Source organism: Rhea pennata, chromosome 13 (genome assembly GCF_028389875.1).
Source record: "Rhea pennata isolate bPtePen1 chromosome 13, bPtePen1.pri, whole genome shotgun sequence".
NCBI lineage: Eukaryota > Metazoa > Chordata > Aves > Rheiformes > Rheidae > Rhea > Rhea pennata.
This window is the reverse complement of record NC_084675.1, coordinates 20,829,178-20,855,086: the sequence shown is the minus strand read 5'-3', so window position 1 is coordinate 20,855,086 and position 25,909 is coordinate 20,829,178. Positions and strand designations below refer to the sequence as shown.

General features: G+C 45.0%; 1 long non-coding RNA gene across 1 annotated transcript in view; it reads right to left on the bottom strand.

Annotated features, from left to right (window-relative positions):
- Nucleotides 1–24,363, bottom strand: part of LOC134146255 (uncharacterized) — a 31,645-nt gene extending 7,282 nt beyond the window's left edge. Inside the window, exon 1 of the long non-coding RNA XR_009959807.1 lies at nucleotides 24,314–24,363. This is a non-coding gene — a long non-coding RNA (uncharacterized LOC134146255). The remainder of the gene's footprint in view (nucleotides 1–24,313) is intronic.
- Between the last annotated feature and the right edge of the window lie 1,546 nt (nucleotides 24,364–25,909).

The following is a 25,909-nucleotide window of genomic DNA, read 5'->3' as shown; positions in this document are numbered from 1 at the left end:
AAAGCTAGCTGTACTGGAGGTTAGAAAAGGCAGGCTGCGCTTCCAGTGTGTTTCTGCAGGAAATTAATTGATAACTATTTTGGAAGCTACAGTCAAGGATTGCAGCTGATGTAAATCAGCATTGCTCCATTGGTTTTGAGCTTGGAAAATCTGGCTCGGTTTTTCAACTAGTTTATCTGCCAGGGATAATTAAGAACAAAATGACAAAGCTGTTGGGTCTCGTGTGTGTGTGAATGCACAGTTGCTTCAGATTATGTGAGTCCCTATTTCATAGGGACTTTTATATATCTTATTTTAACTTCATAAAAGAGTTTAGAACAAATTGAGTCTTTCACATTTTCATTGTGTTATTCATATAGAAATTCATCTCAACCAGCTGTAATTTAGAAAGTGGAGGAAGGTTTTATGGTTATTGATTACATCATGCAAATCCACTTGAGAAACTCTTTGCGAACGTCAGAGTCTGGCACAGAACTGGAAAAATCCATATCCTTTTGGCAGAGGAAGCTGACTACAAATATTCAGTGATCAGGTTTTTCGAAGATGTTGAACCTCTGCAGCTCTTCAGATTTCCATAGCAATGTTCCAGGGTTTGACATGGTTGAAAATCTGTCCATTATCATCTACATATTTAGTTTATGACTCTCCTAGAAAAAAACATATCTTTGCAAAATGTGTCTCCTGGAGCAGAAAGTACTGCCAGCTTTGCCTGCGCACTTTAGGAATATACACAATTTAAATCCATGCTCATGCCGGCCCGTACGTACTGCCGTCTTCATACTCCTGCCTGACTTCACTGCTTGTACTGGACTGAAACCTGAAGATCTTTCTGCTCTTTTGTGTGCAGAGTTATCTTTAAAGCCTGTAGTTCTATGAGCAAAATTAAGGATTTTTGTTGTGAGCTTCATTTCTTGTCCTTTGGGTTCGCAAATGACTTGTATAGCATGGAGACCCACTACTGCTCTCCCTTTAGGGAGGTCGTTCACTAAAGCTCTACCTCCGACTTAACTATTTTTATAAAACATGATTAGTTAATATTTTGGCAGACTTTGGCTCTTTGGTTAAATGTGAGAGACAGACAGACAGGTACAACACAGACACAATGATTACGTAAACCTTAAGTCCCTGAGAAGACAAACTCAAAATCTCTTTATGAGAAAAAGATTCACTTATTCACAAGTCATTGCAGAATTACAGGTGGGATTTCAGATGGACTATTTAGCTTTAGCTCCAGGCAGGAATGTTTTGTGTGTACAAATGAAAACCAAAACAGAAATAAAAATGTGTGAAACGGGAAAATCAGAGTTTTCAAAAATTTATAATTGGGCGAGAAGAGACAATTGTACATATCTAATCTGACTTTCTAGTATGCGATGTGTTCCTATTTGACCAGAAAATATGTTTTGAAAGAAACACCTAATCACATTTAGAAATACTCACTGATATCTTTACCTTTTTCTATTTCAGTTTATTTTTCTTTTTCATCATAAACAATTCTTTCTTTTCTATTATGACTTCATTATAAGTATGGCATTTTGGCGATAGGGGACAGAACCACTCTGGGCCAGATGTGTTGGCTGCCTATGAAGGGCTTGGCCATAGGATGTTAGTGGTTTAAAGTAACAGGAAACCTGAGGAATATCATAAATCAGGCTTCTCTGACTAGGTTTTTTGTACAGAGTATAACAAAATGTATTGAATAACTTAAGTATGTGTGAGCCTCCTGCCTACCAAATTACTGGGGTCTGCCAGTGGAAAGCGCACTAATTTGATGTTGGCCTCAAACAGAAAATTGTTAAGCAAAAATTAGGTTTCAGCATTTTAACAAAAAATCAGCTTGGAGTACAGTGTTAACAGGAGCCTAAGGATTTAACTAACTGTAATGAAAATAAAGAGAGACAAATTTCTTGACTTTCTAAGCCTCAGTCCTGAGAAGAGCTTTCTCCTGCTGGATCTCGACACAGCGTGAGGGACACAGTATGTACCACAGGGTGGATTTGCTTTCTTTTCTCTGTGCTGCCATGGATTTCGTCGGGTCATAAGTTGACATTTTGTACTTTTCCTTACTCGTATTGACTTTTATTAACAATAAACAGAAGGTGCTGGACCAAAGTCATCAAATCCTTGACAGTGCATTTTAAAATGCTAACCTCCCACCTCCCGTGCAAGGACACTGGAAAGGGCTCAGGGCAGAGGTGCCCCTGGCCTGGCATCCTGGCTCTGCCCGGCCGGCGGCGGAGAAGCACGAGAACCACATCCGAGCTGTTCCCCACCAGGGAGCTCCCTGCAATTCGGACGAGAGCAATCACATTTTAGTGATAACCCTGGAGACAAACCCGCCCACAGCAGCGCAGACCCTGGCTAATCGAGTTCCTAAGATGTCACCTAGTTCTCTCCCAGCGATTCTCTCCCCTTATTTAATAAAACAAGTGCAAAAGGCCGAAAGCATTCTTTCCCCCTCGTTTGTTTTTTGGGGAAAGAAATAAATCTAAACTTCTTTCAGCCTCCTGCTTTGGACCATTCTGTGGAGATGGTCGTGACACGTTGATGTATTTGTGAGGGAAACGTGTGGGTACCAAACCTGGTACCACATTTGTGCCATAGCAGCTAAGCCTTCTCCGATGCCTGTCTCCTGTCTTTCAGAAAACACAGCAAAATCACATACAAATCCATTAAATCAACAGAGTTACACTGATACTGGAACTGCTGTGGGCAAGGTAAAAAACAGCCTGAGTTTTATTCTCTCCTGATACAGTAGGTGGTTCAGGTCAGAGGAGCAATCTTTGCTGCTCTTCCTCTCCCTTTTCTCCATCGTGTCATTACGAGATATATACGCATATGGGCCTCCTCCAATGCCATTTTCTTATGGATGTGAGGAGGGTTAATACATTGAATGTTACAGAGCGCTCCAACTTGAAATACGCCCGCAATCCTTACTTCTGGACCATATTTCTTATAGTTTTTTTTTTTTTTTTTTAGTATGTATTTTGGTTTCTGGCAGAAGTACAGGGAGCGAATGTGGTGTGCAGCATGCTGCGTTTCCCAGACTGTGTAGCTTGGCACCAGAAAATAATTTCTCCAGAGTTCAAAACCTGTCAGGATGCTCTCTCGAAACTGCTCCACGTTTAAGACGTGTAACACTGAAATGTCACTTTTGGAGCCCCAACCGGAGTGCCTTCAGCTTTCTGATTGGCAGAAAGCTGATGCTTAAGCTCCAGGGAATTTCTGCTACAGCTGTAAACTTTCAAAAATACTTTGCTGCTGCAAAAACTATAGAGTGTGGTTTAAATGAACAATATGCCCTCTTCATACCTCATCACCAGAAAGAGCGCACTTTCAGCTTGAGCACTTACACCCCGTGGTTTGATTTTTCACCCGCATGAAGCAGATTAAGCAGTTTTTATCTGGGTTTCTACCTGTCACAAAAAGAGGAGTATATTCCAGACCTCTCTGGGAGGAAGAAGAGATGATACAGATGCTCGTGCAGATGTTTGGATCTCATTCTTTTAATGTTCTATGCAGGACAAATTTAACCTCCTTATATGCCTCGTAGAAGACTAGATCACGGCCCTATTCTATCCCTGGGATCTCTGAGAAAGCCAAATATCTAGCTAATATGTTTATGTGACATTCTGCGCTTGGCTTTCCTCTGCTGCCATGGGCCAAATCCTAATATGACCCAGTGCTCTCTCACATCAACTGGAGTTTTGCCTGAGTAAAGTATAAGTCAAAACTGAGCAATGCCTCCCGGTTTTAGGTCCAGCAATTCCATTTCACAAAAACTCATTGTATTATAAAAAAATGCATCAGCTTCAGCCCACTGCAGGCTTTTTTTCTTTTTTTTTTCTTTCTTTTCTTTTCTTTTTTTTTTTTTTTTTTTTTTTTTTTTTTGTTGTTATGCATTTTTAAAATCTGAACTGGCAGAAGTCAGATCTCCTCCTCCCACTCCTGGGGCTACACCCTTCTCCGAACAAACCTACACTCAGCAGGACGAGGCTCCTACCTAAACTGGTTTGTTCTTGCGGGGCTGGAACTGGCTGGCATCCTGCTGTATTGCGCTAGACAGAAAGATGTCTTCTGAGGTTGCTAGGGGCTAGATTACACCCTATTAATAAAAAAAAATAAAAATAAAAATAAAGCTTTTGCTCCAGTCCTTCCTTAACGTTTGCTCCTATGCTCTCTCCCTGCACTTGATTCAAACCTAAGAAATGACTAATGGTTTTATGGGAACAATCCTGACAAGCAACGTAAAAAGAGCTAAACAATACTAGAGAGGAGATGACAGTTCTCCGGCTGAAGAAAGGCTACTGGAAACTGTGCAGGCTCAGGGAGAAGCCTAGCGCACTGATTCACGATGGGGGATGCACGCCTCGGGTTTGCCGACAGGATTTCTGTGTCTGTCAGATGGTTCTGGCCGTACCTCTCATGGCTCCTCATGCTGAGGTGCTCCAGGTCCCCTCCCGGCAGCTGCAGCTGCTGCAGGACAGCCAGGGTGTCCCGCCCAGTGAACTGTGGTCCTGGTCTGTAGGCCAGCCTGACATGCAAATCCCATGGAGACATCCCTGATGTGTAGGGTGAGCTCCCACAAAGTGGCCTCCATGTGGGACAATGCGCCCCGTTGCATGGGGGTCATCTTCCCCCAGGGTTGGATGGGGAGCTGCTTTGCTGCTTTCTGAGTTCTCTCACTGGCACTGTTTGAAATAATTATGAGCCCGATGAAGACAGGAAGCCAGCCAAGTTCATCTTTGGTGTCGAGCTATTAAATGTATGTCTAAGTGGTGACTTTGAATCAGTAATCATAATGCTTCAACGCTTTAATTGTACCTTCAGTTTTTGAAACACATTACAGCCAAATGACTCTGTAATCATCACAACAATCCCATGAATGAGCCAGATAAGTATGATTACGCATGGAGAAACTGAGACAGAGAAAAGGGGAGACCACACAGCGAGCAGTGTGAGCCATGGGATTAGAAACTGGGCTTTCTTTGCTCTAAGCACTGTCCACTAGGCCATGCTACCCCTTATGATCTCATGAAAGAAGTACATTTTCCATCTGCAAGGAACTCCTCACCATATCAGCTAAGTGCAAATTAATGTGATCATTAGACACCCTTTGCATGCGGCAGCTGCCAGGAAGCCTGTGTGTGTGTTTCAGGAAGAATTCCTAACGTCTCTGTGTCTGGAGGAGTATAAATTCTTCTACTCCTCTCCAGTAGCCTAATTAGATTTTACTCTGTTTATTAGAAGAGTTTGGTTGCTAGCTTAACGTGAAATAAAATCCACATGATTAAGAAGTCACGAGCAGTAAAGTTTGCAGTATGCTCTTAAAAATTTTCCTGCCATATCAGCAATGATGAAACACACCAGTGTTAAATAAAGTGAAAGCGTGAGTGTCTTCAGGTCCAGCGGTCAGGTTCGTATCTTCAAGAGAGAGTATCAGGGATAGAGGAAGGGTAGGAAAGGGGGATTATGTCATTCAAATGTTGCCTGAAATGAGAGAGTATTACTGGAAAAATCATGTTTTCAGACTCATAGTAGACTGAAAGAAACATTTTCTTTAATGGATCTTCCCTCTAAGACAAACAAAGACGTTCTTCAATTAGAAAATACACTCTTCAGTTCTTCTTACCTACTTGTATAGACAGAGGAGTATCTGAATATCTAAGGGTCATAAGAAGATGGGGTAAAGTCTAGATCTGAGTCTATTGGAATATCTTCAGCATGAGATTAGGCCTAACCTTGCAGGGCTTGATGGTCTCAGGCATGTAAAATAGCTTCCAACAGTATCTATATCCTGTAGACATTAATTTTTCAAAAGTGACCCCTGGTTTTGACCTTGGAATAAAAACCTATTGAGGACAATGAGGTGTTTTGCTTTTGGATCAGATTTTTGTATGAAAAATACAGAGGAGTTCTCTGATAAGCTGGTAATAATCACTAAAATGCCTGAAATTCAATTTGCCTCCCAGTTTCCAGACCTGTAGTGGCACTGAAAGCAGGATGAAGATGGAATATCAGTGCTGAAATCCAAGCATGCACCCCTCAAAACCTCCATGTAGCATTTTTGGTACTGAGGATTGAGGATCCGTAAAAGAAGGCACATATTCTGTTTCCATTGATTCGTCAGGAACAGCTGGCAGTGTGTCACATACAAAGTCATTAGGGAGCTGCACGAAGGAATTTTCCAAATGGATTTTGAGCTGATGACCCCAAAATCCTACTGAAAAAAAATGCCTCTTTATTCACATACCTGTGGAAAGAAAAATAGAGTGTTCTTTCTTTCCCTTAATAATCTGAGAAAGCAGCCTTTAGCTGCGAGGTGGATCATGCTTCTAGAGAACCTCGGTTACAGCAAGCCGCTGTGTCCTAGTGTAGGTTTGCACACATGTTGGGATGCACAGACAACCTCAGAGTCCAGAAAATCCAACTCGTATTCTTAACCTGATCTATAGCCACAAACATGAGGGGTCCTACTTTTAACAGCTCTTTTACAAAGACATTAGGGCTTAGAGTCAGGGTGCAAATCTGAGGACAGGCTAGGAAGCTTGGTGCAGAAAGAAAGTTCTGAAGGCTGAAAAAGAAACAAGCTGTCTCAAAGGAGAAGACTAGGAGTTAAGAGAAGAAGGTCTCAAAGTCTTCCCCCAAAAGCAAAAGGATTTGTGTAACCCAAGGGACTAAAAGTGCATTTCGGCCCACTGTCTGGTTTTCCTCAGCACGTGCCCGGCCACAAGAGCCCATGTGGTTCTTCTGCTTTCCCAACTCTTTTGAAATATAGATGCAAGAGTCTTGAATCCCTGCACATCCTTGCATTCCTTAAGAAATTGGCCCACCAAGTAGTTGTAATTCAGGATACCACCATACACCCACGTGTAAGATTCCTTAACAACTATGCACTTTTTTAGGCTCAAATATTTTAGAATTGTTTTCACTGTGCCTGAGCTGTAATTGGCTCAGCTTCCCAAGTGTTGGATCATCTAACTAGACTGATTTTTGACTCAGAGCCCAGGCACCATATCAAAACATTTATCAATTAATCATAAAAAGTAACTAACATTGTTGTCCACCCAAGAAAAACTGTCACTTACAGACTCATGTATGTTATTCCTTATGAAAGAGCTGCTATATAGAAGTTGATTTCCTGCACAGACCAGGTGGAAAATCTGCTAAAGGCAGAGGTCAAATCTAGTTTAATTTTATACCCTTTGTTAAGAATGTTCTCTCTCTTGCTCAAAAAAAAAAAAAAAAAAAAAAAATCGTGTTCCTTTCCAAGTTTTCTAAAGTTAATTCATGTGGAAGAAAAAAAGATTAGGATAAAATTTCAAATATTAAATTCAAATGCAGGATTAATGAGTTTTATTTCAAAACCCAAGAGGTTGTCTGGAATTTAGGACATTTTTTTAGTAGCAGACACAAGACATAGCCAGATGCAGTCGTGTTTTGGACCAGCTCAGCACAAATTTAGCACCTTGAAGGAGAAATTTTATGTCTGTTTTGCAAAGCAAACATTTCAACTATTCCAAAATCCGTAGTCCAGAAGATATTCCTATTGCATGGGATGAAAGAATGAATTTAAAATAATACTGACTTGTGTCTCTTGCACACAGTAATTACCACCACCCCCATCATCATCACTGTAGGTGATGTAGATCCTTTGCCCCATGCAACGCATACATATATATATTTATATATATTTTTTTTATTAGTGTAAAGCATCCCAGCTAACAAATGAATTAAAAGATGTAATGAAATCAAATTCAAGATATTCCTTACAACACTACAGGAAAGAGCTTTTTGAAGCTTGGTTTCTTAAAGACAAATAAGGAACAGCTTGGCAGATGTACAAATGCAATGCTTCTCACGCCCTTACAGACAGCATGGCAAATCCAAGGATAATGAGCTACTTCACTTCACACCCGATCCCTAAGGCAAAGGAGTTGTAGGCCAAACCCATCCCTTCGCTGAAAGCTGGTTTTATCATCACAGAATTTAACAGTGTTCAACTTGCTTCCCAAGCAAGGTTGCTCTCAAAAAGCATCAAATAACATTAGCATTTCAGGCAACTGCAGCATATTTGTTCAACAGGGAAAGAAACTCTTGTTTTCTGTCAAGATTGACTTTCAATGATGACTGAAGAAAAGCCAGTAACACCTGCAAAGCATGGCTTCAGCAATAGTCTGTCCAGAACAGGTTATCTGGACAGCAGTGTCTTTTGAATGGCCAAAAGTGTTTAGCATTGGCCAGATCATGCTCCGCTTGAAATCAAAGAATAAAATCCCTGCTGAGCTCAATGGAAGGAGAAGAGGCCGACATTGAGCTTCATGCTTTATACATCAGTAGCGAAAGCTTGATGGGTAAGGACCAAAACCTTGCAGCGAACACCCTCAAACACTGGAATCTTGTCTTGAAAGATTCCAATTATAGCGAGAAGAAAACACTGGCGTTTCAGTTTCAGATTCTGGCTTTTCTTCAAATTGACATACCACAGTCTGTAAATAGAACCAAAACTGAAAAATCATTCTGTTTAAATTCCTTCATTGCCTTAGAAGTTCACCTCACCTATGGAGAATCAATGTAATCAACTGTAACATGAACAGGTAATTAGGAGCTGGTGAAATGCAAGCTTCAGACAAACTATTCCGTTTAGAAAAGCACTCACAAATGTTTTTCTGATTTCTCTTTGAGCTAGAAATCCTACAAGAACAGGTTTTCTTCTCTTTCTCCCCCTCCCACCCCCCCCGCAGTATAGTGCAAAAATAGACCATGGAAATAGCCTTGTCTCACAGTATTTCTGTTTATGGTCCCCGTCAAAATCAGTAAGTGTGATGGTACACAAAATATTGCACAGAGCTATGTAGAAACTTCTGAAAAAGTTTAGCCTGAGTTGCAACTCAAGTTTCCAGTCAACCACAATTTTATTCCATCCAAGTGCTCAGAATCACATCCTGGCACTGAAGCTTGGACTTGGTACTTCATTTTCAAGTGGATGTCTTTCAGCCTTTTGAGTCTGGACCGGATGGGAGCATACGGGCATAGTTGTCACGAATTGGAATTGTAACTATTTTGAGCTAGGGACAGTGAATGCAACGGTGTGCCATCGTCGAAGGAAAGGAAAAGTTGCATAATGCAGTGGTAACTTCAGTAGCTGCAGTAGGATTTCACTTACATGTGGCTAATGTCTCTTTTGGCCCTTTCTCATCTCTGAACTCAACCCACAGCATTTTCTTAGAGTTTTAGGTTGGAAAATATCTTAAAGGCCCAAAGAGAAAATTTGTGAAGACTCGGTATTTTACGGACAAAGCTATGCAATGTGGCATCAATGGCGCAAGCGTGTTTCATTTAGGGTATGCCAAAAGAGGTTTGCTTCCTCGGCACTTGCTTCGCACAAATACGAGCACATATGTAAGTATAGTATCTGTGTGCTGTATGGTTTGGCTCAAAACACTTCTGTTCAAAAGTTGCCCCCAAATCAGTTGTATCATTATGACTCATTGTCCAAGCACAACTCAGAGACTCAGCCAAGGGAAATGCTATCCAAAGGAAGACAGCAATAGCAGAAATGTATCCTATGTACCAACAGGATGTGAACCCTACACAATGTTTTCCTTTTTTGAGAACGCACACTCTTAACACAATAAAAACATTGGGCTATGCTCCCATCTGGACCATGTGAGTCCTTCCTAAGGCAGCTTAGCTGACTAGATTTGATGGGTTTCCACTGTTGGCCTGGGCTTCAGTGTAAAATATTCCCACAGTCGGATGATCATTTACGCAATGAAAAAACAGGGAAGTATCCCAGTGGCCAGAAAACTGACACACACGAGCCAAACCCAGGCCTGGGTGGAAGCCTGCATGATGACCAATTGCTCCACACCTGGCTCTGGGGCTTGGGGAGTTCTTACATGGTGCCGTCAGGTTTTATGGGCACTCCATCTATCATCACTTCAAAAAAAAAAAAAAGTAAAGAAAAGAAAGAAAGAAAGAAAGAAAGAGAAACCCAGCAAAAATGAATAAAATGACCATTTTTATGGGCCTAGGAGGAGCTAACCTGGAAATATCATTGGCACAAATAGAGCTGTTCAGCAGATAATAGCACTCTGACATTGCCACAGGTTTGTTTATCCTCACTGTGAATTCTCCACCATCCTTGTCCCCCAGCCTGGGAAGAATCCCCACCGCCCTCCAGCTGATGGGACACAAGCACTGCGGTGATTTCCATGCTGACAGCTTTATTGCCTCCCTGACCTTGCTATTTTTAACAAAACAGGTTATCTCAGTGATGTAAACAGGTCTTCCTCATACGGTTGTGTCACTCCCATTGCAGGGAGCTGGAGCCTTTGCTCCTCGCTCGTATTGTCAAGTCAGCTGTTTCAAGTGCCCTGGAGTTTAGTCAGTGGTTTTACTGAGAGCTACCTGGGTTGATGCAGTGATTTTATTTTCCTAAGTCGTTTGAAAAATTCTGCTTTAGAGCTCTTCTTCAAGCCTATTTTACCCACACTGATAGAGTTATATTAGCCAGATCTTCAGAATCAAAGTTTAAAGAACTATCAGTGTGTCCTGGCTGGCGTTCATGAGATACTGGATTGAGCATGGATTAATTAAATGTGAGCCGGTGCTGAAACTGGGATAGTAAAGGTACAATTTTTAGTGTGTGAATCATTCTCCAGAACTCGAAGTGGTAAGGTAATGAGTGGGTAAATGACAAAAAATTGCATTGTAAAAATGGCATTGCCCTCATATTTCAAAGAGGAGAGTGGACAGAATGGCCAGATCCTTAGCTAGGGAAAAATACATATTTTCATTGGTGGAGTTATGCAGATTTACTCAGGTCTGTTGTCTAGATTATCTTTTCTGGGGCACAGACGGGCAAGATCTCGGAAAAGGTTAAAAGCTGGAGTTAATTTAGAAAAGCACTTAATAATTTAGCTAACCATTTATCCAAGGCTCATTGTATGTAAACTACTCACTCAGAAGGATACAAGTAAAATGGAAAATGTCGCAGTCTTCCTCCAGTTCTAAAATTCCTGCCTCCAGTCCTAACCCCATAAGCGAAGAAGTGCCCACAACAAAGATTAGATCAGCTCAGTCAGAAGGCCTTTCTTTAATTCCCAAGAAATGAGAACATCTCCTTTCAGTCTCAGCTGGAATGAGGAAGTGAGAAAAAGATTAAAATTCTTGCACCCATGGAGTCCAAACATGGCCAGAGCTTTCCAAGCTGCTTCAGATCATGTCATCAGTCTATTCTTGTTGAGCTCAGTGTCGAGGAGGTTGTAGGACCCTGTCACAGATCTGACTGCAGGACTTCCCCAGGGCCTCTCAGCCTGTAGGCCAACCTCATGGAAAGAAGTAGTGTCCTCTACTGCTCTACTGCTCCTTTTCAGCCCTTGGAAATGGGAAGAAGTACATACGGGTTAGTCCTCTTACAGTAAATATCTCCATTCCCTTTAGAGGTGATGGAGATGGTGCATCCGGAGGCCTCCAGGAAGCAGCCAGTGCATGTGCTCTAGGCAGTGACATCATTCTCATAATGTCATAGCAAGGAGAGACAGGGTGGAATGAAAATAGCAGTTCAGTGGCTTGCCACTCACCTTTCTCTTTAAAGGCGTTCTTTACTGCAGATAAGCAAATTGAAAATGATGTCATGACTCCCGCAGGACAATGCAATACCTTGTTATTTCTCCAACCACAGTACAACTCTTATTAGCGTGATATAACACAGTAGTTGTGACTCAATAGAAAAAACAAAGCAGGAATTCAAGAAAACTTATAGCTTTTAACTTGTTGCCCCTAACACTCAGAGCTACTGTAAGTGAGTGCCTTAACATGAAAACTCTGAAGACCAAAGAATTAAAGTAAATGTAATCAGCAGATTACTAAATACCAATGGGAAATTTGGAGCTATAGAGCAAAATCCCACAGCATTAAAGGATTTACCACTTGGCATTGATGAGAAGCAAATCTTTGGATTTCCATTTCTATCCTTAATTAGTAACTGAGGTTTATTTTAGTCTAAACTAAGTCACAAAAGATAACACACCCTAAAAGAAAATAGAAAGCAGTGCAAAAATCTTCATAAAATATCTTATTAAAAATAAGACGAAAACAGAATAGATCCTAATGGAAAATCAGTTTCCAGCACTTCCATTTCCTTTTGTTTTCTTGTCTTCCCACCCATACTCAACTCTTTTCTAATAACATTCAGCTCTTTGCTAGAGAGGTTACTGAGGGTAGTAACAAAGATAGCATTTAAAAACTGAAAGGGAGGCTCCTATTTAGAAGGGACATTTTAGGAGTGTTCTTGCTTGTTCACAGCTTGGATTTTGAAAGTTTGCTGTCTCCCTGCCCAGTTCCCAGGGCCTTCACTGGAAATAGGACCTAAAATGGGTGACTGCTGAAAAAGTGCAAGCCGTTCGTTCTCCATGCTTCTACGGGGCTCCAGCTCCGGGGAAAAAAAAAATGCACGTCTGGGCCGGGACACCCTGGCACACTGGCAGCAGCCTGGCTGGGCTGGCTCATGCCCAGCGGCTGAGATGCCGCAGAGATTTTGTGTCTGTCTTCTTCAGCTGTAATACCTAGTCCCACTGCAAAACCCCGCAGTCTTCTGAGCATGGTTCCTGCCAAGGCTTTAAGTGAAGTGGTGAAATATAACCATCTTGCTTTAAAATAAGAAAAGAAAAAGACTTCAAGAGATCATAAGTGAAATCTGAAGAAATACACAGTAAAGAGCCCAGTCCCAAATCAACTACATGCTTTGGCAAAAAAATAAAAGATTAAAAAAAAAGAAAAAGAAAAGGCTGAAGTACAATTGTGCTGGTGTTCATCACTCCTTGCTTCCCTCCCCTCCCCAGGGAACCCACAAACATATCTGGTCTCCTGCAAGACTTCCCCACTTCAGCACAGCATGGGCTGCACGTGACTTATGGGCTGTGGCTGAAGAGCGATCCCCAGACACGAAGGAGCGATCAAGGGACAACATGCTAGTGAGGCTAAGGCAGGGAAAGCACACCCGTTTAAACAGATACTTAGGAAGATTCCCTGTCTCTGTAGACATCTTCTCAACGTAAGCCTGAGGCACCAAGACAGGGAACAGAACAGCAGGGCAGAGGGACATGTCTAAGTTGCTCGTTTCTTTGTCTTCCACAGTCAAAGAGAGCAGGACATAGGGCAGGAAGGGGCCTCTTGAATCAGCTCATTTATTTCCTTCTACAGCAGGTTTGAGGTCAAGTAATTCCCCTCATAAACTCACTAAAGTCCCTTACAAAACTGAACAAGCTATTTGCCCTTACTTTACCAACTGCAACTGCTCCAGATCCTCATTTAGACATCTACTGATTTCTACCCACTTGCTTCTTTTTGAAGCACTTGGCGGGGGGAGGATCTCTAAAAAGTCTTACAGAAGCTCCTCTCAACATCTAGCCAAAATACATGATCTAAGAGACTGCATCAGGAAAGATGATACAGAAACTGGGTAACAGGACAAAAATATTTGTGTCACAAAAGCCATGGTCAGCAAGCTTTGTCCAATAGTTAAAATCTCGTAACAGACGCAGATAAACATAACCTCTTTTTTGCTTAGTTTGAGATGCATTATGCAGAGTCACTGCTGTGCTCACTGCAGTAGATAAAAGATTCTCTCTTGCCTGAGCCCAACCTGTTTAGCTCTGTTCCACTGCATTTACCCACTTACTCTGGTCCTAAGCTGTCCAGAGCCCAAAATGGACCTCAGTGTAATCAGTCACGGTTTTGAGTTCCTTTGGAGGCTGTGGAAGCTAAGTAAAACTGCATGCTCTCTCCTAGTCCTCCTTTCTGTCTCCTGTCCTTCTCAATACTCTCTCCGCTGTCACTGATGATGTCAAAGAAACAGCAGTGCTGGCCTCACCTGAGAAGCCATCTCTTTCAGAGGAATGTTTTTTCACAGAGACTTTTAGGCTACTTTGCACCACCACAAAGCAAAGCAGCCAAATCGATGGTCCAGAGTTGAGCCACAGTTCAAATAGTATTTTTAGAGGTCTCGCCCGAAATACAGCTCTGCATTGCCAAATATGGCCATAAATTTCCCCTTGCCCCGCTTCTTCTCCCACACTGCCGTGTGGCTGGATGGAGCTTGCCCAAACCAAGCGTCGAGGCTGGAGGCAATGCAGGGGCTCTGCTAATCCCCCCAGCGAGCCACCTCGCGGGCAGGGCAGCATCGGGCACACCTCGTCCATTAGTCAGTCAGCAAGGAGCTGGTAGACATGCCCAGTTCCTCATACCATCCGCGGGCTTTTGGGGTCTGGTGACTCAGAGGTACAGATTTATAGAGCTGTCCCTCAGGCAGCACAATTACACGTTGCTTCATCGTCAGGGCTCCAAGCCAAATCCAGCCCTCACATCCACTAGGTCCTCTAAGCTCATGAATCATCTAATGAGCAAAACTGCATTAAGTACAGCCAACCCCAGTAGTTTCAAGGTTGGAATTTAGGCCTCAGAAATTATCATACGGCTTAAAATGATGAGTTAAAAAAATCTACTTTGAGTTCATTTTATTTTTCTTGCAGTTTCTAGTCTCTTGGGCTGACACTGGACACTGTGCACATTTTCAAAGTTCTCATTACAAGCTAAAAGAATTAGAGATATGCATCTAAAAGTGAACACTGACATTTTTGTACAATCATATGACTCTGGAAGCAGAGCCCTTAAGAATATCATCAAACATCATGCAAAGTAAAATCGCAAGAGCTGGTGATGCAAGCTCCTTTTTCAACTATTCCTTTCATGGAAAACAAACAAACAAACAACATACAACCTGATTAACAAATTGCTTTAAAAAGTGGTGAGATTTCAGTTGCGGTTGTCCATTGGATTCTTGTACTCTAAGCCTTCTCGTACCCAGTTAGGCATTTTGTGGCTCTGATGAATATCTGTTCATCTGAGTTACCCTGTATCATCTTAGTGCTTGAGCAGCTCACACTCTTTAAAGTACTTTGTTCTCATGACACCTCTGCTCTCGGCAGATGGGAAACTACCGCAGGGGGATGCGAGGGAAGAGTGCAGCAGACCAGGAGCTGAACCTACGCTTGCCGTGGTATGGGGTACCCTGTGCTAGCTTGGAGAGTAGAGAGAAAGCAACTCCCTCGCTTGTTTTTTTAATTTGTTAAACTAACAACTCCATATTCCTAGGGGCAAATGTCAGGAATAATTGCATGCAAATTGCACTGGATTCATGCTGCAGCATCCCCGTAGTGGCTAACGCACCCATTGCCACCCAAGGGCTCCTGAAGGGTTAATATCGAGGGCTCACTGGAGTTCAGTTAATTTACAACTGGAGACCTTTATCATCTCACACTGACATTGAGGGCTCACATTTCGCACTTAATTACTTGTTCAGCAATCACGCCTGGAAGAGATAGATGTGTTTCTGTGTTTAGCCCATGCAGCTGTGAATTGTTTATTTACTTATCGTCAGGCCGGGAATGGCTGTAATTTAAAGGTTCAGATCTCTGCTACCCTGAGTGGTGCAGGTCTTCCTTTAAACACTTCCATATTGCACCGGTGGAATTTGGCTGGAAATGCCCGGTTTCTCCTCCTGTTCCACGTAATGGGCGAGCAGGTGTTACTGGTTACCGGCGACTGTGATTATTTATGCTAAACAGTCGCTGCCAAGTTCACAATCATAACGAAGATCTGCAGAGATAAATTTTGAAAGATAAAAAGCGAGCCAGAGATGAAACTAGATGAATTCCAGTAATGCGGCTTCTGGGTGATGACTCGATTCCTATCTTGGTGCTAGAATAGCTGAATCACAGCAGCTTCAAACAGTGGCTTGCAGCAATTCATAGGCCAAATGGTGTAATTACAATTTAAGCCGTCAAATGGTGACCAGATGGCTTTATCTTTCACACCAGAGGCCTAAGAAGTTGCTAGGTGTGACCTTTCTGCAAACCGATCCACCTGCGCAGCTCAGGCAGTCTGCGAAACTCAACCTTCCAGTCGCATCTAGCACGGTGCTCTGCTGCCCATCTTTGCCGGTGACCATTTCTGAGCAGAGTCACGTAAAAAAACCCGCATCAGCATTCACCGCCAGGCAGTAGGGCTTCCAGGCTGCTCCAGCTTTGAACACCAAGCAAGCAGCCACCAGCAGCGTCGATGGATATGTTAGCTAATGGAATGAAAATTTCAGTGGCTTGCTTCACAGCAGGAGCTGAGCAGCTTCGGGGAAGGTATTTCCTCTGCATATTTGGCATTTCGGATTGGCCACTTGCTGTACAGACCCCGGCATCCACCCGAGCTGGGTGTAGCTGCTGCGTGAGTGGGGACAGTGCTCAGCTGTACTGGGCAGGGCGACCTCGGACGGCTCCTAATGCCCGTGGTTCAAAGGGCGGCTGGGGAGCAAAGGGCCTTGGGGACATCCCATCTTTCTATGGAGAAAGGAATTATGTAGGACAAGAGAATCTACAGCTGCAAGACAAAGTATGTCTCAGAAGGAGACGTGGGTGAAGCTTCTTCCCAAGAGGAGGTAGCCAAATGGGTATGTCCATCTGGGCATTGCCAGCTCACGGGTAGACAAGCTGCAACATAAGGACACTATGGTCCAGCCACCCCAGTAATGTGCACGGTGCAGGAGGAGCCGTTCGAGGAGGTCCCCTGAACTGCAGTGTCTGGTCCTCCCGGCCAGAGACTCGTTCCCTGGGCAAGCCCCGCTCTCGTCCCCGCAGTCTCCCCATGGAGAGTAGGTGCCTCGCGGTGACAAATCCCCACGGCCTGGCCATCTCCGTGGGCGACTCTCCCCCACCACCGGGATATCCCGTCTGGTCCCGTGCCGGCCAGCGCCCGCGGGAAGGCACGCCGCGTCGCAGCAGGCCACGGATTAGAGCGGTATTAAAAATAAGGGCTTTGGTTTTGATGTTAACCCCAATGAATTACGCCTGTGGGCAGGTGGAAGGACTGGTGTATCCCACCAGCAGCAGAATTTCTGCCTCAAAACTCTTCCAGAAACCAATTGCTTTCGATTTAAAGGAAAAGCTTTCCTGTCTTGCATCCTTATAAGAAACTTACGTTTCTCCCAGTCGCAAGGTTATTTCTGTCCCACAGGTTAGGAGAAGTGGATGCACGCTGGCAGCTAGCACGGCAAGGAACGCCAGCGCAAAGATGTGTTGTTTCTCGATAATTTTTTAATTATCATTACCACTGCTGCTGTAATGAATCACCAATCTCTGAAGATGGAACATTATTAACACAATTTAAGAATAAGTAATAATATCAGCTTGGACCTTTCTATTTTTGAGATGATATAAGTGATACTATTGGGCATACACAAACATACAGAAATACAGCTAATTCTGGGCTGATCTGAGTCTTCTCTGAGAGGGAACACACAACCTTATGTATCATTCAGTGAAGCCAAAGAAGAAGGATACAGACAAGCATAACTGAATTACACAGAAACTTGGAGTGTGATGAGAGAGAGAATTCCTACTAATTCTCTCTTAGAAAGAGAAAAAAAAAAGAAGAAGAAATTAAGATGTCAGAAGAGCAGTGAGGTGTTTAATTGAACGTTCATTTTTTTGGGCCCGTTCACGGTCGTGTTGGCATTGCATCAGTGTAGGCACTAACGTAAAAATACTGCGCTATGAAAAACCTCCCAAGATAACTTTTGCAAAGGAGATTAACAGGGCTTAAATTAACAGCTCAGAAATATTGCAGGATTTACAAAAGAGCACTGCGAGGCATAAATAATCACCAGCGAAAGCGAAGCCAGTTACAGGCTGAAATTTCACTGAAAAATTCACGGCAAAGAAGAGGTGATTTACAGCCACAGCAACTTTGGTATCTGGACGGGTCAAAGGAAATTGCTCCCTCGGATTTTGTTTTAAAATCCTTCATGTTCAGTGCGCTGACGCTGGGACCGGGAAGAGCCACGCGGGGCTCGAGCTGTATGGGTGGCGCCAACGACTTCGACCCGACCTGCTCCCACCTCCAAAACGCCCCTCTGACACCCAGAGCTGAGAGGACAAACTTGCTTATTTGGGTAGTTTGGGACTCCAAGGGAACTAAGAAAATTTGCCTCGGATGAGGTGGATCTGGCCCCGATTTAATAGATAGGGGAATACTGGCTATAAATAAGCTTCCCAGGCTGTCGGAGGGATTACTGTACGGCCGATGATATCTGCGAGCAGCGGGACCGGCGGGAAGGGGCGCAGAGGGAGATTTCCGCAGCGGGCACCGAGGGGACGCAGAGAGAAAAAAAAACCCTCGCGCAGCCTCCCCCGGCCCGTCGCTTCGCTGGGGCTTTTCCCACGCTCAAAAGGAAGCAGAAACGTTTGCCACGAGGCTGAAGGGAGACGAGGAGGCAGCGGCGCGCTGGGGCGGAGGTGCCACGCTCGCGCCGGCGCTCGGCAGCGTGCTCCCGCGGCTGGAAAAACTAGATGTTTTGCAGCGGGAGATGGAAAATCCTGCCTAGCTGCGACTCCCCGTATTATTTTCTCCCTGTGCACACACAACACCGGCTGGTTTGGTGATAATACCATTCTCTAAAGGGTTTTCTACGCTGGGCATCGTGCAGAGGTGCATGGCCCCGAGCGTACGAAGCATCTCTGCAGGCAAAGCCTCCCCGGCACGGGGGGCCGCAGGGCCGAGGGGGGATCGCGTGCTTTGACAGTGGCTCATCGCTGCCCTCCGTTTCAAAGAGATTTTTATCAGCCTGGCACTGAAGATTTCCCAAACTGTTTATATTAAGAGCAGCTTTGGATGCCAGCAATGAATATTACTATATTGCTGAAAGGAATCAAAAGCTAAAGTGCCTGCGTGTACAGTTAATCTATCCAAACAGAGAATGTTTCTTAAAAAATTACGGCACTATTTTTATAGCAAACCTCAGCCAAATTCAAAACTGGATAAATATAATATGTTCTTTTAAAACTAATTTATTTTTTTAATCATGAGCAAAAATACTTTCCTTGCTTTCATTCATCAACTAATACTCCCCCCCATATTCACGCTGGCTACACGTGGGAGCCCGGGGCTTTGCCTCTGAATGCATTTCTGCTCCAGGGGCATCCGGATTGAAACAGATCCCACGGCTGGCGGCGAAGCTTATTCAAGCACGTAAAGCCAGTATCACGGCCAGCCTGTGGTTTGCATCTCTTTCGGACAGAACCGTGGAGATGGCAAGAACGTGCCTCAGAGGGGCTGGCAGCGATGGGAAAGTAAGGCACCCTAAAGCCCTGAGCCGACAGGAGCCTAAATAGAGGCAGAGCCTCTGCTCATCTGCTTTTAAGGCAAGAATATAGTTTCCACGTTCCTGTTAGTAAGAACTGGCCTGAGTGGTCATTACTGCAGTGTGATTTCCATTTGGGTTGCTTACAGCAGAGTTTGGCCCTTCCATGGCTTTATTATTGTTATTTTTATTATTTTAGTCTAATCAGAAGAGCCACACAGATTTTTTTTCTCCCCCCCAGAGGTTTTAAGCATTTATTTAGACTCGCATCATTGCCTAAGACCACGATTTGACTTTTTGGAAATCTCAGCCGGGGTCTGTGACTCCCGTAGACATCATGCATACGCCGTATGTGCAAAGCAAGCAATTTGCAATGCGCCAAACACCCCAAAGCATAGTTAAAAATGACTGGGGGAGAGATGCCGTTCGGTGATGAAGAGGGAAGCAAGGAAGCCCGACCCCCCGAGAGCTGCCACGTCCCCTTTCTGTTTGTTTGTTTGCTCTGCCAGCTTTCCAGGGGTTTCAGCCAGGGCCTTATAACGCCAGATAAAGTTGCAAAAATGCTGCAACGCATACCAACGCGTTGACCGTTTGTGTACGTGTTTCTCAAGAGCAGATTGTTTCAGCTGCTAGCTGTCACAGGAATATATGTTTAAATTACTTTCATCTAATTTTCCCGCTTTAAAGCACAAACTCTGTTTGGGGGGGGGGGCGTGTCATTGCCCCGGCATTTGCGCACTGCTGCTTCTGCTCCCCGATAAAGGTCAAAAGCAAGTAAAGCTCCAAGGCTGTTGACTTTGATATCAGTTTTCTTCCCCTTCTTGGGAGTGTGTGTGGGGAAATCACTCCAGCTCCTCATTGATTTTTCATGGAAATTCACCAATATCTCCCAATTCCAGTCTCTGATTCTCCCTGATCGCAAATCCTTATCCCTCTGCCCCCAAAATGAAATCCTGCCTTGTTTCAGTTGGTGATGATGCTGATGGTATCGTTGTTAGTGCACTGAGTGCGGGGGGGGGGGGGGAGATCCAGTTTGCTAGAACACAACCCTTGCGTAGAATGACAGAGGTTACTTTAAAAAAAAAGAAAAAAGAAAGAAAAAGAAAGAAAAAAAAGCAATAAATGCATCTTAAGAAAAGTTAAAAATAAGGAAAGCAGAAGGTACACAGACCTTGTAATGCAACTCTACGGGCTGCAACGTAACGTGACTGTGCCCTTGTGCAGAACATGCTACCACACCTAACGCTGCCGAATTAACCGCTGTTGTGACTTTAAATTCTCCGTTTGGAAATCACACTTCACTCCGGCTTTGTTTGTTTGGTTTTGTCTCACTGCCTCTCTCTTCCTTGGCTTCGGCCCTCCTGTTTTTAGCTGCAAACTGATACAAGGAAAAAAACTGCTTTGCGTTTCTACAACTTCAGATAATGCAACATGAATTACTGGAATGAACCACGTAACATTATGGTCTCTCCTGGAATCTGCAAAGGGCAAAAACGGCCTTTAACCAAACAAACAAAATCTCGGTCATCAACCCGCTTAAACGGCGTACAAGTGAATTAGCGCCTTCCCGTTGGGCTCCCCAGGCATTAAAGCTACTTTTCTTCGGATGCATCTATTTAGATGTTGATCTTGATTCATCTGCTCAGGCTCTTTCAGAAGCGACCGGGGAAAGCATTCCTCAGCTCACATTTATAAATGTGCATGTGGCACGAACGCTCAATTTGTCATTGCTGGAGTCTAAAAATCTAAGGTGTTAGAATTAAAACTTCTTTTCATTTTCACTGACTCACAAACTCAAATCAGAGTGCTGTAACGTTCCGCGCGCATCAGAAAAGTTTATGAAAACTTCAGTTGTCGGATTAGCCAGGTTACTCCTTTGTATGAGGAGCACAAGAGAGCAGCATGGGTCATTAAGAAAAAGTCCAGCAAATCAGAGTTTTAAAATTTGCTCAGATAAATAATCTGGTGCAGGGTCCAGAAAAGAAAACAAAATGGTAAACTATTTGTATTGTGGAAAGAAAAGCCACATCTTAAAATAAAAATCATTTTCCTAGGTAAAAATGCCCAGTGCTTTAAAATCTATTCAGCCCTTGGTGAGAGTAGGCATTTTATCATACGTGTAGCAAACTAACATTTGCAACACAGCTTACCATTCGTAACTTTGACAAAATACACAATCTGATCTTTCCCTGTGAGTCAGAATGTTTTAAATGCTTCTTGGGAATTCCTTCTTTAAAGACAGTGTCTTGAGATTAAAATGCAGATTTAGTTCTTTAGCACATTTTTCCTAAATGGGTATAAACACAAAGTCTGCCCTTTAAATTAAATGACAGCAAGAAGTCAGGGGAAAAAAACAAAACAAAACAAACAATAGCAAACTGTGTGAGACCGAGTCTGCTCTTACCAACCTCACTGTAAATAAGGGACTGGCTCTAATTTGGTTAATGAAATTTCACCAGTGTAAATTAAATTAGGCTAATTATTTTATGGTTAAAACTACCTCTGCAAACAAAATTAGTGGATTTTTCTGCAATTTAAGGATTTTTTCAAATTCAAAAAAATGCTGTCCTGACCTGTAAAAGGAGAGCTCCCACAGACAGAACGTTAAAGTGAGCAGAAAGTAGATTTTTTTTTTTAATTGATTTATATCTCATTCTTTTTTTGGAGTTGTAATTATTTTTACTATTTAAAATAACAGCTATAATCCCCCGGATCCAACATGCTCAAAAAACCTGTCTTTTTCCTGGTGTTGTCGTGCCTTTGAGCAATGTGCAGCAGAGCCGCACTTTGTAGCCGTATGAAATCCGTTTGCCCAAGCACGCTGGCTACCTCGCACGGCTAGGGTGAATCGTCAGGTATTCAAACCTTTGGAAAACAGGAAATGATAACATATTATGTTATGTTTTATGCTGGCCTGTTATGTTCCTTTTTTTTTAAGTACAACATAGTAACCAATTATTTTTATAATGCTTCTACCTGCAAAAAAGCAGATGCAACATGCATGCTGTTTATAGGGAGAGGGCATTAATTCTGAATTTTGATACAGAAGCCCAGCCGATAAAAATTATTAAACTGTCTGTTGATAAAGTAAATTGTACTATAAGTACATAACAAGTGCTGAAAAGATAAATATGCTTTCAACTGCAATGCAAATACAAGCCCTTGCAGCATGAGCGGACCGGTCCCGAGCGCACGAAGCTGCTCTGCGCAGCTTGCACTGCAAAAGTCGCAATGCCATCTAACGGAGAGAGCAGGCACCCCAGCACGAGGCAGATTTCCCTGATAGCAATCTGTGCTTCGGTTTAACAGCTTTAAAAAAGATTTACAAAGCAACAGTTTCGATGGAAGAATAACAAAATCCTGTAGCAAAGGCTGGACAAATATTTTGATTTCCTTGCTAGATGTCAACACTTGAAATGAGTAGCGTTGTCTCAACCCGTCCCTGTCTCCCAGGCAGATGCACGTGCCCCCGAAAGCTGGTTTTGTGCGGGGTGCACGTCCGATGCGGGAGTTTGGATTTATGATCGTGGTAGAAATTCCCCACTGATGTAAAACTCGAGGAAGCGACCCACTAGCAAAGAAAGGCAGAAATGCCCTCTGAGGAGCTTAGCCTTGCTCCTGGATGCGCGGTCGTGTCTCGCTGTCGTCTTCCCCGCCTCGCTCGCACCCCCACGGCCAGACCCACGCGCCGCCGGCCCCACGACGCGCCGGTGCACCCGTACGCGGCGGTCACCCCCTGGCCCCGCTGCTCACGCAGGGCCGTCTGCGGACGTCTCCGCAGAGAGAAACGGAGACCGGCGTACAGAAAAGCAGAATAAACCTTGCCTTAAACTGCGCTTTGCAGTGCATGTTGTATCTCTTTCCTATACAGTTAGCAATAGTATTAAAATATATGTGTCTGCACCTTTCCAGAAACGCTTTTGCACATCCACAGACAGGCAGGCACGCGTCAGTGCTGACAAAAATGTGCGTGTTTATTTATACACATAGAGGTAAGTGTAGGGGAGACTTTGGGCACAGGACTCAGTGGGCTCCAGGGCTCAGTCCTCCAAACTCAAATCATGCTGCATTTTTACCCAGGTAGCAAATAGAGTTTGACTAACCTTTGAGACTAACGCCCAAAACAGGCCCTAATCTGAAGATGATTTAAGATTTCAACCCTAGTTAAATACCTTCAGATGGAAGACCATTAGAAAGCAGTTTGAATTTTACTCTACCCCTTCCTTGTTGCAGCTGAACAAAGCACCATTCTCTCTGACTCGTATATATTTTCCCTCACACTATACCCAGGATTTTTCTCTAATTTATTTCTTTAGGGCCTGATCCAAAGTTCCTGCTGATTTCAGGAGGTCTTGGATAGGGCCCTTCGTGTCCTCAGCTCCTGACCTGCCGCAGACATTATTGAAGTCACTGTTGATTTAAATGATAAACATCAGACTGCACAAAATAGTTTAGAAGAGGGGGGGGAAGTCATTCTTTAAAGAGTGCTGTGCTTATTCTAAGCTGGGTGTCCCGCAATCACTACCCATTTCAAGCTTATTCTAATATAGTAGGGTTAGGGATGAAAATCAACCATAAAAATGATATGGTTTTAAAAGTAGCAATAAAAGCTAGTAGAGCTGGGGGGAAAATGCTGCAAAATAGCTTTGCTGCCCTCAAAAAACAATCGAAAAAATATTAAAATAAACTCAAACATACCCAACAACAGAAAACTGAAGTGAATAATAATAATTAAAAAAATGGAATCGATTTCCATGTTTACTTTTCTTTCTGCAGTTGGATCTCTTGTTGTAGCCACAAGAACTGAAAGGATAGGACGTGAAATCGGAAATAAAACACGGGGGGGGGGCAGAGAGAAATAAGGGTTTTTTCAGCTATTTAAGGCAAAAGAATCAAATTTAGGACAGAAGCGCCTACGAGGCAGCCCCGCAGAGCAGATCTGCTCTGCATCCCTCTCTGCCCGGGGTCTCGTCCCAGCTGCATTTTTGCAAGGCAGAAGCTTGAGAGCAGGGAAGGAGACGGTGCAAACCCGGGGCTTGGAGGGGAGGAAGAGGAAGAGGAGGAAGGTTTCGAGACGGGCTCGGAGGGGGAGAGGAAAGAGAAAAGTCCAGTACATACAGCTTGATGAGTCCACCAGCCCCCAGCCTCCGCTTCTCTCTCTCTCTCTCCCTCTTAAGCCAAAAAGGAAATGCGGTTCTCTCCTTTTTTTTTTTTCAGAATTAGAAAACGAACCGTCAGGAAGTTGGCAAAATCTCTAACTAAACAGCCCGTCGAGGAAAGGCAGCAGCGGCCGCGCGGGGAGGGGAGCGGGGCCGGCGGGCGGGCGCGCAGCCCCGCGCATCTCCCGGCCGGTTTTGCTCATTTTCAGCCCAGCAAAGGCAGGGGCGGCCGGGCCCGGGGCCGCCTGCGCTGCGGCAGGAGGCGGCACCTGCCCCCGCGGAGCGCCGCGGCAGCGGGCGCCCCCGCGGAGCCGCCGCCCCCGCGCGGGGACGGGCTCCGCGCGGGTCGGGCGGAAAGGCGCTGCGCACGGGGCTGAGCGCGCCGGGGCGAGGCGCTTCTTGGTGCCCCGTTCTCGCCCCTGCATCCTCCGCACTTTTCCGCGGCGGGTTTGCTCTTCCCTCCCCCTTTCCTTCCCGTTTCGAAACGGGGATTTCTGCCTGCTGGCACGGGCCGAAAGACTCCCCCCACCCTTGCGTAAAACAAACAAATACAGGAATAAATAAAAGCTACGTGAGCGAAAGCAGCGAGCGCAGAAAGCCCGGAGCCGGCGCGCCGCCGCCGCCGCCGCGGCGAGCCCCGGGGGGCTGCGGGAGCCGCGGCTCAGCACTGCCGCGGGCGGCCGCTGCCGGCCTCGGCCTCCCGTCCCGAGCCAAACGTCCCCGGCTGCGCAAGGTAACGCGCTAAATCCCGCAGCGGGGTTTTCCGCGGCGGGGGGAGGGAGGAGGGGGGCGGAGGAGGGGGGCAGCATGGGGGTGGGGGGGTGCGGCCTCCCCCCCCCCCCGCCACCCCCTTCCCCCCCCCCGAGGCGGGCCGGGGCCGGGGCTGCCCTGGGCGAGCCGGGCGCGGGGAGCCGCAGCCCCGAGAAGCGCGGCGCACCGCGGCGGGGTCGCTGCTAAAAGCAACACAGCTCCGCGTTTTTTAATAAAGCCCGTTCTCTGGCGAGCTGGCTGCCTTCCACCCGCCCCGCGGATGAGCTGGCTCGGTAAACACTGAATAGAAGATTAACACTGCTGTTATAACCTCACATAGAGATGTGGGCCCTCGGAAAGCTTTTGCTGCTGCCGACCCGTGGGCTCCACAATAGCCCTTTTGTGCTAAGCGTGACAAGAGGGGCGGCCCGAGCGCCCTGCGCCGCCGCCCGCGGCACCGCGCTGCCCCGCGGGCCCTGCCGGCGCGGAGCGAGCGGGGCAGCGCCGCGGGGCACCGACCGCAAGCGGCCCGGCGGAGATAGGCATAATTTTTCTTTTTTTCTTTTTTTTAATGGACGATGCCTTTCATCTGGCAGGCGAGAAGAGCTCGTAACAAATGACAGAGGTGGCTGCCAGCGAGGTTTTTGCAGCAGACACCGGCCTGGGTAACAGCAGCTCCTCGCTGATGGCTTGTGTCTCCGGGAGCGGCGGAGGGGGGGGAACAGCGCTAGCTCCAGGCGCGGGTGCGTTGCTGGTACTGCTCCTCGCCGAGCAGAGACCGAGCAAAAAAACATTCGGGAAGAGC